General features: G+C 35.8%; 1 protein-coding gene and 1 pseudogene across 2 annotated transcripts in view; both read right to left on the bottom strand.

Moving 5' to 3' along the window:
• The window catches only part of KCNH7 (potassium voltage-gated channel subfamily H member 7), a 618,161-nt gene that overhangs the window by 348,852 nt on the left and 253,407 nt on the right, over window positions 1-15,902 (bottom strand). The gene's annotated exons all lie outside the window — the stretch shown is intronic.
• On the bottom strand, window positions 4,281-4,418 carry LOC132534470 (U2 spliceosomal RNA; annotated as a pseudogene).

The raw sequence follows: 15,902 nt of genomic DNA, 5'->3' as shown, positions 1-15,902 counted from the left end.
TAAATATGTTTTATTGTCATAGCTGATATTTCACCACGCTGGGTTGACTTTTTCAGACAGAAGGAGAGAAAATAAAGGTGGGGGAGGAGAGTGAGATACCACAGCACCAAAGTGGGATGAACTAGGGTCATACACACAACAAAACAAGAGCCTTCCTTCCCAAGTAATCTATCTTACCTGCATATGGAATGCTCTTTGAAGTGAGAAAAAAATTTGAATTATATATTATATCTGATAAAGGAGAAAGGACAAGTGAGATTTTTAAAAATTGGATTATCATTGTTATAATTCAACAATTAATGCATGACTGACCAATTATCACTTTTAACCTTCTGGGTCTTGGTTGCTTTGTCTGTCAAATGAACAAATCAGATAATTTAAATTCCCTTCCAGTTTTTCTGAACCATCAGTTTTCTTAACCTTTTTTTTTTCCTTCCAGTGGATTTGTTACCGCTTTCAGTTTGGCCTTCTATATATACAAGGTGGATGGCAAGATGAAAAGAAAATAGTACCCAAATGCAAATTCTATAAAAGTTTTTATATATGACCTCTTTCCTAGAATTTCTTTTTAACATGGAGATAAAGTGTATAATAATAGACATTAGTACAATCTACAAAACAAAAAAAAATTATTTCTTCTTAAAAAATGACTTTTTTTTCTCTTCAAATTCAACTTACTAAAAATAACTCAGGTAGAATCTGTTTGGTGACTGACTGGTAGAGCATACACAGTGCCAAGCATGAGGACTCACCCCCCCACCTCAATACAAAAGGATCATTGGGTGGGGGTAGTCGGGTGGTGGTACATGGGGTTAAATGCACATAGCACTAAGTGCAAGGATCCTCTCAAGGATCCTGTTCCCAGCCCCTGGCCTCTGGCTCCCTCACCTACAGGGATCCTCTTCACAGGTCTGCAGGTGCTTGTATTCCTATTCTCTCTCAATTTCTCTGTCCTATCTGATAAAACGGGAAAAAAAGTTACCAAAAGTAGTGGACTAATAATGCAGACACCAAGCCAATGATAAGGGTTGGGGGTGTCACTGGGAATGGTAGTGAACTTTAGGCATAGAGCCTCAGTAATAACACTGCTGGCAAAATAAATGAATGAGTGAAGAAAGAAAGAAAGGAAGAAAGAAAGAAAGGAAGGAGAGAGAAAGAAAAGGAAATTACAGAGATACAAAGAAAAAAAAAACAAACACGGAAGTCTAGTAATAGCATCTATACTACAACATGACCCTATGACTTTAAGCCCATACATTTTTTTAAAATTTTTATTTAAGAAAGGATTAATGAACAAAAACATAAGGTAGGAGGGGTAAAACTCCACACAATTCCCACCACCCAATCTCCATAACCCACCCCCTCCCATTATAGCTTTCCTATTCTCAAGCCCATACATTTTGTAAAATGTGTTTCTCATGGTCTCTATATATAAAGGTATAGTCCAGGAAAGGTGAAGTTTGAGCCAATGAGTCAGCTAGCTGTCACTGGAGAAGCCAGAGTGAATAAGAAGTACAACAGAGACTGCTGGTTTCCTTTTGAGAATTTAGAAGGGATATCTTTCTAGGCAAGGTACATATATTGCCTTATAGTCAGCCCAGGTTCAAATTTCTATACCATATGGGAAAATGGCAGTGCTGTGATGCTGTCACGTCTCTCCCTTTTCCTATTTGTTCCTTTTTATAATTGCATTTATTTATTTGCTTTGGATAGATAAAAGTTAAGAGGGAAGGGGGAAGTAGAGAGGGAGAAGAAAAAAACATTGGCAGCTCTGTTCAGCACTCCTGAAACTTTTCTCTTGCAGGTGGGCACTGGGGGCTTAAACTTGGGCCCCTGTGTACTTTAACATGTACACTTTACCAGATGCAACATTACCTTCCGCCCTATTTTTTTCCTATATGAATTAAATAACAATTGAGGAGTCAGAGGTAGTTCTTTGGTTGGTATGTATGCCTTATCATGCAAATAACCCAGTTTTGAACATTAGCATCATATGAAAGGTACTATGACACTGGAGGAGAATTTAGTGTTAGGGTGTCTCTCTGTCTTTGTCTCTCAGTATCTTTTTATCTCAGTGAAATAGCAAATAAGTAATGTCCCAACTCCATGCACATAAATAAATAAATACATAAAGTAGTCTGGGACCTGTGAAATTATACAGGCACAAGTTCCTGATTTCAGTGAAGAAAAAAGAGAAGAAAATTAGAGAAATCAAAGAAATGATCTCTAACAGATGTTCCACTGAATCAAATGAGAGAAAGCTGGAAAAAAATGAGAAAAACATAAGCAACAGCACACTACCATCACCACCATAACAACAACAAAAAATCACATATTTAAAATTGAGCTAGAATTAGATTTATTCAGGGCACTAACATTGGTCTCAAGTCAAATGTGCAAAGTTTGTCTGGCAACCAATACTAGTGGGAAACTAATAGAAATGTGTTATTCATGAACAAATCACTAACACTTATTGAAACTTCATTTGCTATAGTTCTTATTAAAACTAGTAAAATCACTATGAAATTCAACTTAAATGTAAGGAAAGGATAAGCTGCATTAGTTAAGATGCCATATCGATTAGCTATTTTTTAAGTTTCTTTTTGCTCCTTAAAGATTTTGATTAAATCAAAGAAACAGGCACAGTTTTAGCATTGTTAATTCTGATAATCACAAAACCTGAAATCTAGGAAACTTTAAAAAAAACATACAAGCCCCCCCCCTTTTTTGCCTCCAGGGTTATTGCTGGTGTTTGGTGTGCACTACGAATCCACTGCTCCTGAGGCCATTTTTCCCATTTTGATGCCCTTGTTGTTGGGCTTGTTGTAGTTGTTCTCCTTGTCGTAGCTGTTGTTGTTGTTGGATGGAGAGGAATAGAGAAAGACACTTGGAGACCTGCTTCACCTCTTGTGAAGCGACCCCCTTCAGGTGTATCCTTAAGCAGACCCTTGTACTTTGTGCCATGTGTACTTAACCCTCTGCACTACCTCCCAGCTCTCTTGACACCCCCCCTTTTTTTTTTACAAATTATATACAAAAACAAAGAAAAATGTGATAGAAAAATAATAAATTTCTAGTAAAATATAGCATAAGCAGCACACTGATTTATCTAATTATGTAGGACAATGAGGGAAAATTAATGACTTTTTTAGAAATTTTAATTTTTTAATTTTATTTTAATGTATTTATAAAAAGGAAACACTGACAAAACCATAGGATAAGAAAGGTACAACTCCATACAGTTCCAACCACCAGAACTCTGTATCCTATCCCATCCCCCAATAGCATTCCTATTCTTTAACCATCTGGGAGTATGGACTCAAGGTCACTGTGGGATGCAGAAGGTAGAAGGTCTGGCTTCTGTAACTACTTCCCCCTGAACATGGCATTGACATGCCTCTCTCTTTCCCTAGCGGGGCAGGGTTCTGATGAATCCAGGACACATTGGTGGGGTTGTCTGTCAAGGGAAGTTTGGTTGGCATCATGGAACCTGGTGGCTGAAAAGAGTTAACACATAAAGCCAAACAAGTTGTTGACTAATCATGAACCTAAATGCTGGAGTAGTGCAGATGAAGAGTTGGGGGGGGGGGGGGAGTCCTCTGTTTTATAGATAGCTAGTAGGCCTATATTCCAAAGGGCCTGTAGCTATACTAGTTTTTTTGTTTTTTTTTTTTCCCCTAAGCCTGAAATCTGATATGCAGGTGGATCCATGTTATTGTCTGGAGAGATGATGTCATGGCTGGAAAAAGAACCAGAAAGCTAGATCAGGGAAGAGAGCAACTCCCAAATATGGGAAAGGTGTATAGATATTATTGACTGTAAACCCCATCGATTTGATGTGATCCAGGGCCCATATTCAGCTTAGGAGCCTATGTGACCTTTGCATCCCTGTAGATCTGATCTCACATTCTGTGGTCATCAGTAGGAACATTCCAAGCTGTCGCAATATCAAGACCCATCTTCCTCAGGTGTAGCATAAAGTATGTTGTCCAGTCTCCCTTTGGAGGATGGAACATTCTCTATTGTTGATCCAAGTTGAGGGCAAGGACTTATGGGGGCCTACAAAAAGGTCTGTTTTGTTGTTCCTGAGAGAGATGACTGGTAACAATGGAGAGAGGGATTTATTCGAGGTCTAGGCCCGTCATGAATTAATGACATTTTTAAAGCATGGTAATAGTAAACTGATTATAAGATTCTATAATCATAGTACATAGTATTTCAGCTACAAATGCTTTGTCTATAATTTTTCTCCATTATTTATTATTCTCCTGTTACTTAGTCTCAAATTGATTTATTTTGTCAATGAAAAATAATCAGCCACTCTTGGAAGCAATTTTCCCAGAAAAATTGGGAAAGGTAAAACCCATATATTCTCCTAATTCCTACACTTGATCTTAGCCAAAAGGCCGAGAAGCAATATTCTCCTAATTCCTGATACTGTTCAGAACATGATAGTGCAAAAGGAGCACTTTGACCGAGAGAATATTTTAGGCTAAATAAATTTGAGAAATTAATCAAGTAGGAACGACTTTCTGGACTTCCAATGAAGCAAGACATAAAGCTCATATGAGAGGAACTCTTTCTTTTCTAGGATGAAAGGAAAACCCTTACATTCACTTGATCATTCTATTCATCCATTCAAATACTCTTCATGAATCATTGTATGCCAAAGAGTTATTTTAGGTCATTCAATCACTAACCATGGAAAATACAAAGTCATTACATAAGAAAAAAAAAAAAAACCTACTTTGACAAAGAAAGAAAAAGTGGAATTTGAACTCATCAACTTTGCCATTCCCTTACTCCCTCACTGTACTTAACTCATATCTTCTCCAAGCTTTTACAACTTTTCATCAAAAATTAGCATAAAACACTTAGATTTGACAATTTCTCCTATTTTCACTTATTTCTAAAGGTTGTTTGTATGTGTTACAGAAGACATATATTTGAGTGCTTTTCTTACATTAATTCACCTGTCTCAGTCTAATTTTTAGACCCAGGCCAGGACACAAAGAGAGTCCAGGAAAAACATTTCTTCCCCTATTGTTATTTTAGATGCATTTAAAAAAATCACATGATGAACATATATGCACACAGAATTAATGAAGATTTTGAGGTGGGGCTGGGTGGTGGCATACCTGATTGAGCTCACATGTTGCATACAATGTGCAAGGACCTGGGTTTGAACCCCCAGTTCCCACCTGCAGGGAGAAAGCTTTGTGAATAGTGAAGCATTGTTGCAAGTGTATCTCTATCTCTCTCCCTTTTTATCACTCCTTTCCCTCTCAATTTCTGGTTGTCTCTGTCCAATAAATAAATAAAATTAATTTTTTAAAGTTTTTTAATAATTTGATTTTAATATACACACAAAGTATTAGTTAAAAATCCTCAAGTACTAATATGGAAATAAAATTACACATGATTTTACTTTGGGTTGACAAAATAGTTTATTTTAATTTCTATTCTTTAGCCTTTTGTAAATTGCCATATTCATCTGAAACATTCTTTTTGTTCTCCCAAATCTCTGACTTGTAAAATCTATAATTTTGCATTTATAGATATTAGTGGGTTGATGAATCAATTGATTCTTCTCTCAAACTAACAAATAAATATCTCTGATATTTATATCCTACATACACTAAAGTTGGTGTGGAAAACTGTTCAATGCAATAAATTGATTTTGCCATATTATTATATAAGGATTAATTAAATAGATGTGCAAAAGAGCAGAGAATTTAGATTAGGAGACTTTCCACTAGGCGGTGACAGTATGGTTAATTAACATATTCATTCATGTATGCTTTGATTTATTCTTTCAGCAAACATTTGCTAAAATTCTGGCATGCATAAATCTCTCCTCTGGATACTGTTAGGGAAACATATATGAAAATTAAAAAGTTCCTGTCTGTATGGATAATATAATTTTGGTGAAATTTTGCTGAATGGTCACTATCTACATTCATCTACTCAAATATTTTTCATGAATTACTACCTATCAAGAGTAATTTCAGGCTAACTATGGAAAGTGAAAAGTTGTTAATTTAAAAAATCTACCTTGGCCAATGTGATATACTCTACATTGTTATGATATGTAACAACAAATAAATAATAATGCTTAAAAATCTAATGCTTAGAGTGGTGCTACAGCCAAAATGAAAGATTATAAAGAGTCTGTTTTCCTTCACTTTTGTAACAATAGTATAGTCACAGAATACATGAAAACTCAGCTAAAAAACAGGATTAGATCTTAGACAAGCTACCACAGTTAGGGACAAAACCTCAGAATTCAGTCAGTGAAGATATAGGCATACTCACCAAATATAGCCACTACTCCATGCAACAGTGAATTATAACTAGGAAGAGAACTACAGAACTTTTGAATTACAGAATATTTGAACTACAGAATGTTTGAGAAGTATTTTAGAGATAGATTATCAGGTAAGGTGTATACCTTGCATGTGTGAGACCCAGATTTAAATTTTGGCCAAAATATACAGAAGTACAATAGAATTAGCTTAGCAGGGAATAGACCGAGCCAAAATTCTTGCACCTTAATCTTACTGATATTATAATTTTGTACCTATTATTTACAACAGTTGAAAACAGAAAATAAAAAGTAAGAATTTTATGAGGTTGCAGCAGCAGCAGCCTTCGAAATGACCTAGGAAGTTTTGAAATAGACACATTGAAATTTAGTTGCCATACCAGCAGGTCCTAGGAGTGGAGCTGGAAGAAGGGTTCAGTTAATAAAAAACAGTATGTCAAAGTCTATTTTTCCATCTATGTGTAGACAATCTTTGGTCTGGCACAAATACAGAGCTATAGTTAGGTAGTGGTGACTATAGATTGGTGGTCACTACCTAGGTCCATTCACACACAACTCTCTAGACCTGGCCATCACAAAGGACAACTGTAATGGAAAGACATAAGAATAGTTGGACCAAGATAGTAGCCTTAAAAAGAAATTCAATCCGCCGATCACAACCTAACCAACGCAACGATTGCCACCTCAACATGCTTCACCTCAGACTGTGTCCAGAGACTTCACGTGTGGAATAACAACCCTTCAGCTTCATTACTCGGGTAAGACCTTTCCTTTTATAGTACACTCTAATTTCATCTCAGGTAGTTCACTTTCTAACAACCTAGATATACACCAGTTTCTGTGAGAGAGAGCTTATGTACACACGTATCCATAAACTACTGCAAAATATATACCTGAAAGCAGAAGTACACTAGAGTTTGCAGTGAGTACCTCCCTAACACTTCCTCTCCACTATTCCAAGCTTTGGGTCCATGATTGCTCAACAAATTGTTTGGCTTCGTATGTTAACTCTCTTTTCAATCGCCAGGTTCCAGATGCCACCAGGATGCTGGCCAGGCTTTCCTGGATTGAAGACCCCACCAATGTGTCCTGGAGCTCAGCTTCCCCAGAGACACACCTTACTAGGGAAAGAGAGAGGCAGACTGGGAGTATGGACCGACCAGTCAACGCCCATGTTCAGCAGGGAAGCAATTACAGAAGCCAGACCTTCTACTTTCTGCAACCCTCAATGACCCTGGGTCCATGCTCCCAGAGGGCTAGAGAATGGGAAAGCTATCATGGGAGGGGGTGGGTTATGGAGATTGGGTGGTGGGAATTGTGTGGAGTTGTACCCCTCCTACCTTATGTTTTTGTTCACTAATCCTTTCTTAAATAAAAAATTTAAAAAAAAAAAAAAGAAAACACATGTATTTGTATGTTCACTGAAAAAAAAAAAAAGAAATTCAAATTCAGCAGAGTTACACAGATTTCCTAAAGAAGGTTATAAAGCTGTGGTGCAAGGATAAAGATACTCACCAAAATAAATTGTTAAGTAGAGGGAAACCAATAAAGTCAAAGAAAGTGTGAAATTAGAAATCAGTCATAACGAATTAAAGATAAAAAGAGTACAGTCACTGAGCTTTAAAAAAACTATGGAAAGACAAAAGATGGAGTGGTGAGAAAAAATATATGAAAGGGAAAAATACCCAAGAAAAATCAGCAACAAGAAAAAAATAACTAAGGAGAGAGAGAGAGAGAGATTGAGAGGGAAGGAAAACAATGTAAGGCAGCTATATGATAATATCCAGAGGAACAAAATCACATCACATATCGACAGAAATGAAAGGAAAAGATAAAATTCTTATCTAAAGAAATATTAGCTGAAACTTCCCCAAACTGAAAAAGCAAATAGATTATTAGCTCAGTGAAGCTCTAAGGGATGGGAGGGGGAGGAGGACTCAAACACAGTTTCACAAAGGCACTTAATAATTAACATGTAAATAATTAACATGTAAATAAAGAGGTCATATTAAAATGAACTAGAGAAAAGCAAAGAATTCCCTAGAAGAGAACTCCCATAAGACTACCAATTGATCTCTCAATAGAAACAATAAAAGCTAAAAAGGATTAGGATTGGCATTGGCAGGGCATCTTCAAAGTTTTGAATGGCAATGATCTCCATTCAAGAATACTCTATCTGGCTAGGTATTTACAAAGAATTTTTGACAAACAACAGTAACAATAATTAAAGGAAATCACTACCACTGCACCAGCACTACAAGAAATACTAAAGAGACTTATATGAATGGAAGGTATTGATCGCTCTCTTCCATATGGAGGAAATAAAGAAATAAAGAATGAGAACAGGACAAGACAAATTAATACAAGTGTTTAGTTTTCATAGCAGAACTGACAGATTGTTACCAAGGAGTAAAAGGGATGGGGAATGAATTGCAAGGATGGATGGGGTCCACTGGACATTGGTAGAGAGATATTTATGCATTATTGGAAGGTGAGGTATGATAATACATTTTAAGGAGACAAAAATTTGTACTTGCTAAACATTCATAATCTTGTAAACCAAGGTTTCCTCAACAATATAAATTATTTTTAAAAGAAAAATATGTAAGTATAAAGTATTATATATGCACATATAATGATAAAATAATCTATCATTAACTGGGTTTAATTATGGTAAATAGGACAACCAGCCAGAGTAATAATGAAAAGTTCTTTGAGAAATAAATGTATTTTATAATTCTCCCTAAGATGGAGCAGAGCTATTCATTTGGTCCAGTATTTTCAATTCCTTCCCAAAACCAAATTCTCATTTCTAATCTCCCCTAGAAAATTCCCCAAAATCAATAGTGCATGAGAGCTGATCTATTCATGTTTTCCCCCTTTAACAGTACAACCTGAAAACAAAATAGAAGATGGTTAAGACCTTTCCATAATGGAATCATTTTAATAGTTAAGTTAATATATGTCCTTATAATTGATTAAACTCTTCATTTCTTGTGTTTGCTGACAACAAAAGACTATGTTAATGACTGTAAATTAATCTTCAAATCTTGGACTGTAAATTAATCTTCAAATCATAGTAATTAAACTCATCTATCACAGAGGTCTTATTTCAAAAAAGAACTTGATAATTTGATTTGTTATTATTAACTATTTCACTTTTATAATATTTATCTTTTATAGTTTACCTTTAAAAGAACACAATAAATTTACATAAATATCTAAATTAAGTATGCTACTTAGTTTTTAAGCTTATTATTGCTTATTATTTTTATGGCTCTCACTGAAAATAATGGAACATTGAGTTGGAAATCCAGTGAGTCAGTCACTAGATCCACTGCTTATAGTTAGCTTACATTTCATTAAATTCCTATGCTATCTAGAATGATGAATGGAGGTATTTCTATAGATATGAATGTTAGACTCCAAGTTAGACACACCCAATGAAAAAAGTTGGACTTTCTGATATTTAAGGTCCCTTCTAGAGATTAAAATGCCATCTTGGTTCAGAAATTTTAAGATCTGTACAAAATCACCTATAACATGACTGTGAATATTTATCATATTTTAAACATTTACTGATCGCTATAGAATGACACAATTTTGACTTACCTAAAAATGAGACTTTTGATAATGAATGTCTCATTTTCTCTTAAAAATGTTTTCATCCACTATTTCATCCCTGTTATTAGCAATTTCATTTTCTAAACTACCAAAGCTTACAAAATATTTGAAATTCTTTATTGATAATATCTTATTAAAATTTTGCCAATTACCACTTCTATGAGATTTTGTTGGTGCTTCTTATTATATAGAGAGCTGGCAGTCAGCTGAGGTAAAGAACAAACACCTCATCACAGACCCCTGCAAGCGTCAACCCGGCTTTGACCTAGCATGTTATGATTGGGCCCTCCTCAATCGCTATCGAACAGGCCATGGCCGGTGCGCCACTATGCTCCATCGCTGGGGAGCCAGAGACGACCCGAACTGCCCCTGCGGCTACAGACAGACTATGACCCACATAGTCAACGACTGACACCTCTCCAGATTCAAAGGAGGTCTCGAAACTTTACATCAGGCTCAACCTGACGCTGTTGACTGGCTACGGAAGAAGGGCAAACGCTAGAAGAAGAAGAAATTATATACTTAAGTCACAGACAATTCAAAGAGTGCGTATTTAGTAACTATTTTATACTGGTGGACATAGGTACAGAAAAAGTAATATATTAAAAGATAAATAGTAAATGGCTAGTTACATTTCTCCAGTTTGAAATTTTATGAAAAAATATTGTTATATAGATTCTGAGAATATAAGATATACATTATTTATGTTTTGCCAAAATAAGAGTTTATTTAGATTTTTGTGTGTGTGATCATTAGTTACATGTAAAGTGTAAATGTCTCTATTAGGAGAAAAGCCACCAATACACTAAATGATAAAATTGTTATTTTCCTTTTGCTATTTCTCATGTGAATCTTTTAAAAGAATGTTCAGTCTAATTTCTCTCTTGATACATAGTTTGCTATTCTATTTCTGCAAAAATGAGAACACTCTGTTCTATTCATTCTCCTGCTTACTTTTAGAAACTGTAGAAAGGCTTAAATTAAACTCCTAAAGAAATTAACTACCATTCTTATGAATAGTTATCAAATACATGGCACTACTGTGTCAACTGCTTTTAGGAGTTGTGTCATGCAGATGAGAATGATCAGCTCTGCATTCATATAAAACATCACAGAAGGGAGTATCAAAAGTAGGTCAGTACCACCCCTTCATGCTATGATATTCTCCACTGTGTAAACCAATGAGAGAAAAAGAGAACATATTGGCTACCTGATCACAGTGGAACATACAGAAAAAAAATATGTTCTTTGGATCAAGAATAACCATACCGGTTACTCCTTAATTATAAATCAATAGCAAATATTACCAAAAAATTCGTAAAGACTGGAAGATGTCAAATAAGATTATATTGGCTTACTCTTAATACAGGAAAGATAGTTAAATACTTATTTGCCAAAATATTATTAATGCCTTCATTGGTTTACATTTCTTTCTTTATTGAAAATAGGATGAAAAATGGGATTTATATCTGAGTTTTCAACAAGGTTTAAAATTTTGTCTTATCATGCTTAGAGATCTGGAATATAATATTAATTGATACAGTTGATATGTATGTCACAGTCAGATTTCAGTTTGTGCTTGATCATAAGACCTGGTAATAAATATTTTATGAATAAAATGTCCTAATTATAGAGGCTGAGAAAGTCAAAAGAAAACCAGGGGTGAGTATGAAGAAACTAGAGGATTCATATAATGTTTGTACTTAGTTTTGGCTTTGCCTCTAGACATTTTGTTTTTTACAGATTTTTGTTTGTACACTACTTCTGCTCTGTACACTAAAGAAGCATTAGAGGAGTATTTTTATCCTGTGATCTTAATTGTTAGTGAAAAATATTAGTCCAAAGATGGAAAATATATGCAAATATCTACTTAAGAGAAATCCCTACATCATTTATGATGGAATTGGGAGGAATACATAATATAGCTAGAGATTTTGTGCCCTAAAGCTCTCTTCAAACTATAAATTGAAAGGGAGCTGGTAAAATTTTCATTGATGCTCTAGTTTCGTATTCTTTGTTTGGTAAGGGTTTATTTGTATTAGGAAATGGCAATTTCCCATAATAATTAACCTAGAAAAGATGGTAATGTCTTCCTATATCTTTATGTTTAGAAAATATAAATTTGTCATATAGTTTATTATAAACATCTTATAAAATAATTTTATTTCACTAAGTAATAAAATTTATTACTTACATATTTACTTACACATTCTGTTAAGTCATAACATATCTTTATAAGTTTGCAATTGTTGTATATTACCAGTTTTGTATAGTGTAACATAATGATGATTATTAATACTTAGGTTATATTTATATTACACATTTTTACTAAAACTCTGATAGACAAAGATAGTTTCATTTGACTACAGAACTACTTTATGACTAGGGCTGATTTTTTTTTAAAGACGACTTGGATGGGAGGATGGGCTGTGGCTGTGGCTGTGGAGGGTGGGAGAGTGGGCTACAAAAGTAAAGATTACTCCAGTGTGTTGGGACCATTTTGAATCTGAGTCGATGCACATAGCAAAAAAAAAAAAAAACCATATTGCCCAAGTAGACTATTTTGCTGGCCTAGAACCTCTTTTATATTATCACTGTAGGCACACATTGAAGAAAAAAATCTATCAATAATTTAAATTTCTTTACTATACCTTAATGGAGAGGTTAAGAATGTGTTTTTTTTGTTTGTTTGTTTGTTTGGTGAAGTAACTCAGCAAAGAGAGTGTTACCCTTACATGCATAAGCCCTGGGTTTGATCACTGGCTCTTCAAATGATAGGGTGGCACTATAGTCAGTGTCTCTGTCTCTGTCTCTCTCTCTCTCCCCTCTCTCTTTCTTGTATTTAATGTGGATCCCCAGGAGTGGAAAGATAGCTCACATGGACAGTGTGCCTGCTTTCACATGTGCACAATTCAGATTCTAATCTGACCCCCACTACTCTGGAAGAAACATCAATGTCGTCACTTCCTGTATTTTTCAGTCTCAGTCTCTATCTGAAAATCTGGATCAGAGCAATGAGGCCCCAGAAGTAACCAAAGCAAAAGTGGATTCCATAATTAGAACAAATTTAATGGGGTTCAAAGTCCAGCTCTATTAATAAGTTGTATCACCTAGAGAAAATCTGTGTAATTCTCTATACCTCAGTTTGTTATAAAATTGATATAACATTTCTTTCTCATATGATAACCTTGCCATTTCCTTTACCAATCTTTAATGTCTTTCCCCTCATCATCTTTAAGTCTTCTATATTTTTATTTGCAAATAAAGGAGGGGAACTTCCTGAGTGTGTATGTGTGTATGAGTGTGTGTGTGTCTGTAAATAAATAAACACTAAGAATTTTATCTGGTATGTGATATGTCTTCAATAAATTTTGCCTATTATTTTTTACTAAGCAAGCTAGAGATTATGGGTGAAAAAATCAGTGAGCAGTGTTGGGTTTTTTGAGATTGCTTTAAATAGAATCAGGTCCCAGCAGCAAGATTCTCCTTTAACGAAAACTATATAATACAGTTATTATAAAATTTAAAATCATTGAGTTATATAACAAGAAAGATAATGTAAGAATATTCAAACTTCACCCCATCCTGCAGGAATTTATTGCTTACTTATTTATTATTCTGTCATTCAACAGTATGATATATATATAAAGCTGTAGGATTGTGGGTTAGAAAGATAAAGCAGATGAGATCAGGCGTGTTCAGGGTAAGAATGGCATACATCAAAAAGGACAACAGCAACAAATGCTGGAGAGGTTGTGGGGACAGAGGAACCCTTTTACATTGCTGGTGGGAATGTAAATTGGTACAGCCTCTGTGGAGAGCAGTCTGGAAAAATCTCAGAAGGCTAGACATGGACCTCCCATATGATCCAGTAATTCCTCTCCTGGGGTTATACCCCAAGGACTCCATAACACCCAACTAAAAAGAGGTGTGTACTCCTATGTTCATAGCAGCACAATTCATAATAGCTAAAACCCAGAAGCAACCCAGGTGCCCAACAACAGATGAGTGTCTGAGAAAGCTGTGGTATATATACACAATGGAATACTATGCAGCTATCAAGAACAATGAACCCACCTTCTCTGACCCATCTCGGACAGAGCTAGAAGGAATAATGTTAAGTGAGCTAAGTCAGAAAGATAAAGATGAGTATGGGATGATCCCACTCCTCAACAGAAGTTGAGTAAGAAGATCTGAAAGGGAAACTAAAAGCAGGACCTGACCAAATTGTTAGTAGGGCACCAAAGTAAAAACCCTGTGGTGAGGGGTAGACATGCAGCTTCCTGGGCCAGTGGGGGGTGGGAGTGGGTGGGAGGGATGGGTCACAGTCTTTGGGTGGTGGGAATGGTGTTTATGTACACTCCTAGCAAAATGTAGACATATAAATAACTAGTTAATTAATATGAGAGGGGGAAAATCAATTGTATGTCTCAAAGTTTTTCAAAACACAAACTGAATCTTTTTAATGTATAGGCTGTGTATTTGATATGCGGACTCTCTCAAAAGCCTAGACCAAGTAGATCAGAAGCATCCAATTGCACAGCTATATACAAGATACTGGGTACTGTATAGCAAACCCTAACAAAAGGACTTTTCAAAGTTAACCCAATTACCAAATAATGTGGTGATAACATTAACTATCGATTGTCTTTTTGAACCCTAAGACAGCAGGAACCTCACATCTCCACTATAGAGCCCCTACTTCCCCCAGTCCTGGAACCCTTGGATAGGGTCCACTTTCCCGTATGCCTCTCTCAATCCATATCAAATAATATTGCATCCGCCGATCACAACCTAACCAACACAACGATTGCCACCTCAACATGCTTCACCTCAGACTGTGTCCAGAGACTTCACGTGTGGAATGACAACCCTTCAGCTTCATTACTCAGGTGAGACCTTTCCTTTCATAGTATACTCTAATTCCATCTCAGGTGGTTCACTTTCTAACAAAGTCCCAAAACCTAGATATAGGCCAGGTTCTGTGAGAGAGAGCATATGTTCACAAGCATCCATAAACTACTGCAAAATATATACCTGAAAGCAGAAGTACACTAGAGTTTGCAGTGAGTACCTCCCTAACACTTCCTCTCCACTATTCCAAGCTTTGGGTCTATGATTGCCCAACAATTTGTTTGGCTTCGTATGTTAACTCTCTTTTCAGTCACCAGGTTCCAGATGCCATCAGGATGCTGGCCAGGCTTCCCTGGATTGAAGACCCCACCAATGTGTCCTGGAGCTCAGCTTCCCCAGAGACCCACCCTACTAGGGAAAGAGAGAGGCAGACTGGGAGTATGGACCGACCAGTCAACGCCCATGTTCAGTGGGGAAGCAATTACAGAAGCCAGACCTCCTACCTTCTGCAACCCACAATGACCCTAGGTCCATGCTCCCAGAGGGATAGAGAATGGGAAAGCTATCAGGGGAGGGGGTGGGATATGGAGATTGGGTGGTGGGAATTGTGTGGAGTTGTACCCCTCCTACCCTATGGTTTTGTTAATTAATCCTTTCTTAAATAAAAAAAATAAAACAGATGAAATAATTCATAAATAAGTGGAAAATTAAGAACAGAAATTTTAAAAAGTATAAACTGAGCTAGGGTTAAGGTGAGAGAGTGAGTCTATGCTCACCTAGGAGAAGGGGCTTCTAAAATATTCCTTTACTGACAGGACCAGATGATTCTGATCTATCTGGTATAAGGTTGTACCTAACTCAATATTTGGGGAAAATTAATTTTAGAAATGCTCTAATGATTTAGGCTCAGTGTCAGAATTCAAACTGCTTTCAAATTTAAAACATTAAATTTTTACTAAAGGAATATATACTTAGAAGGGAAATCTAGGCAATTAACATACTTGAGACATATCTGATCTATTTTTATCCCCTGACCTATTGAATTTATAAGATTACAAGTTAACAGAAGTATATTTAAACTCTGTTTCTACCACCAAAG

Source organism: Erinaceus europaeus, chromosome 18 (assembly GCF_950295315.1).
Source record: "Erinaceus europaeus chromosome 18, mEriEur2.1, whole genome shotgun sequence".
Lineage (NCBI taxonomy): Eukaryota > Metazoa > Chordata > Mammalia > Eulipotyphla > Erinaceidae > Erinaceus > Erinaceus europaeus.
Note: the sequence above shows the minus strand (reverse complement) of the source record. Positions and strands in the feature narration are given on the sequence as shown.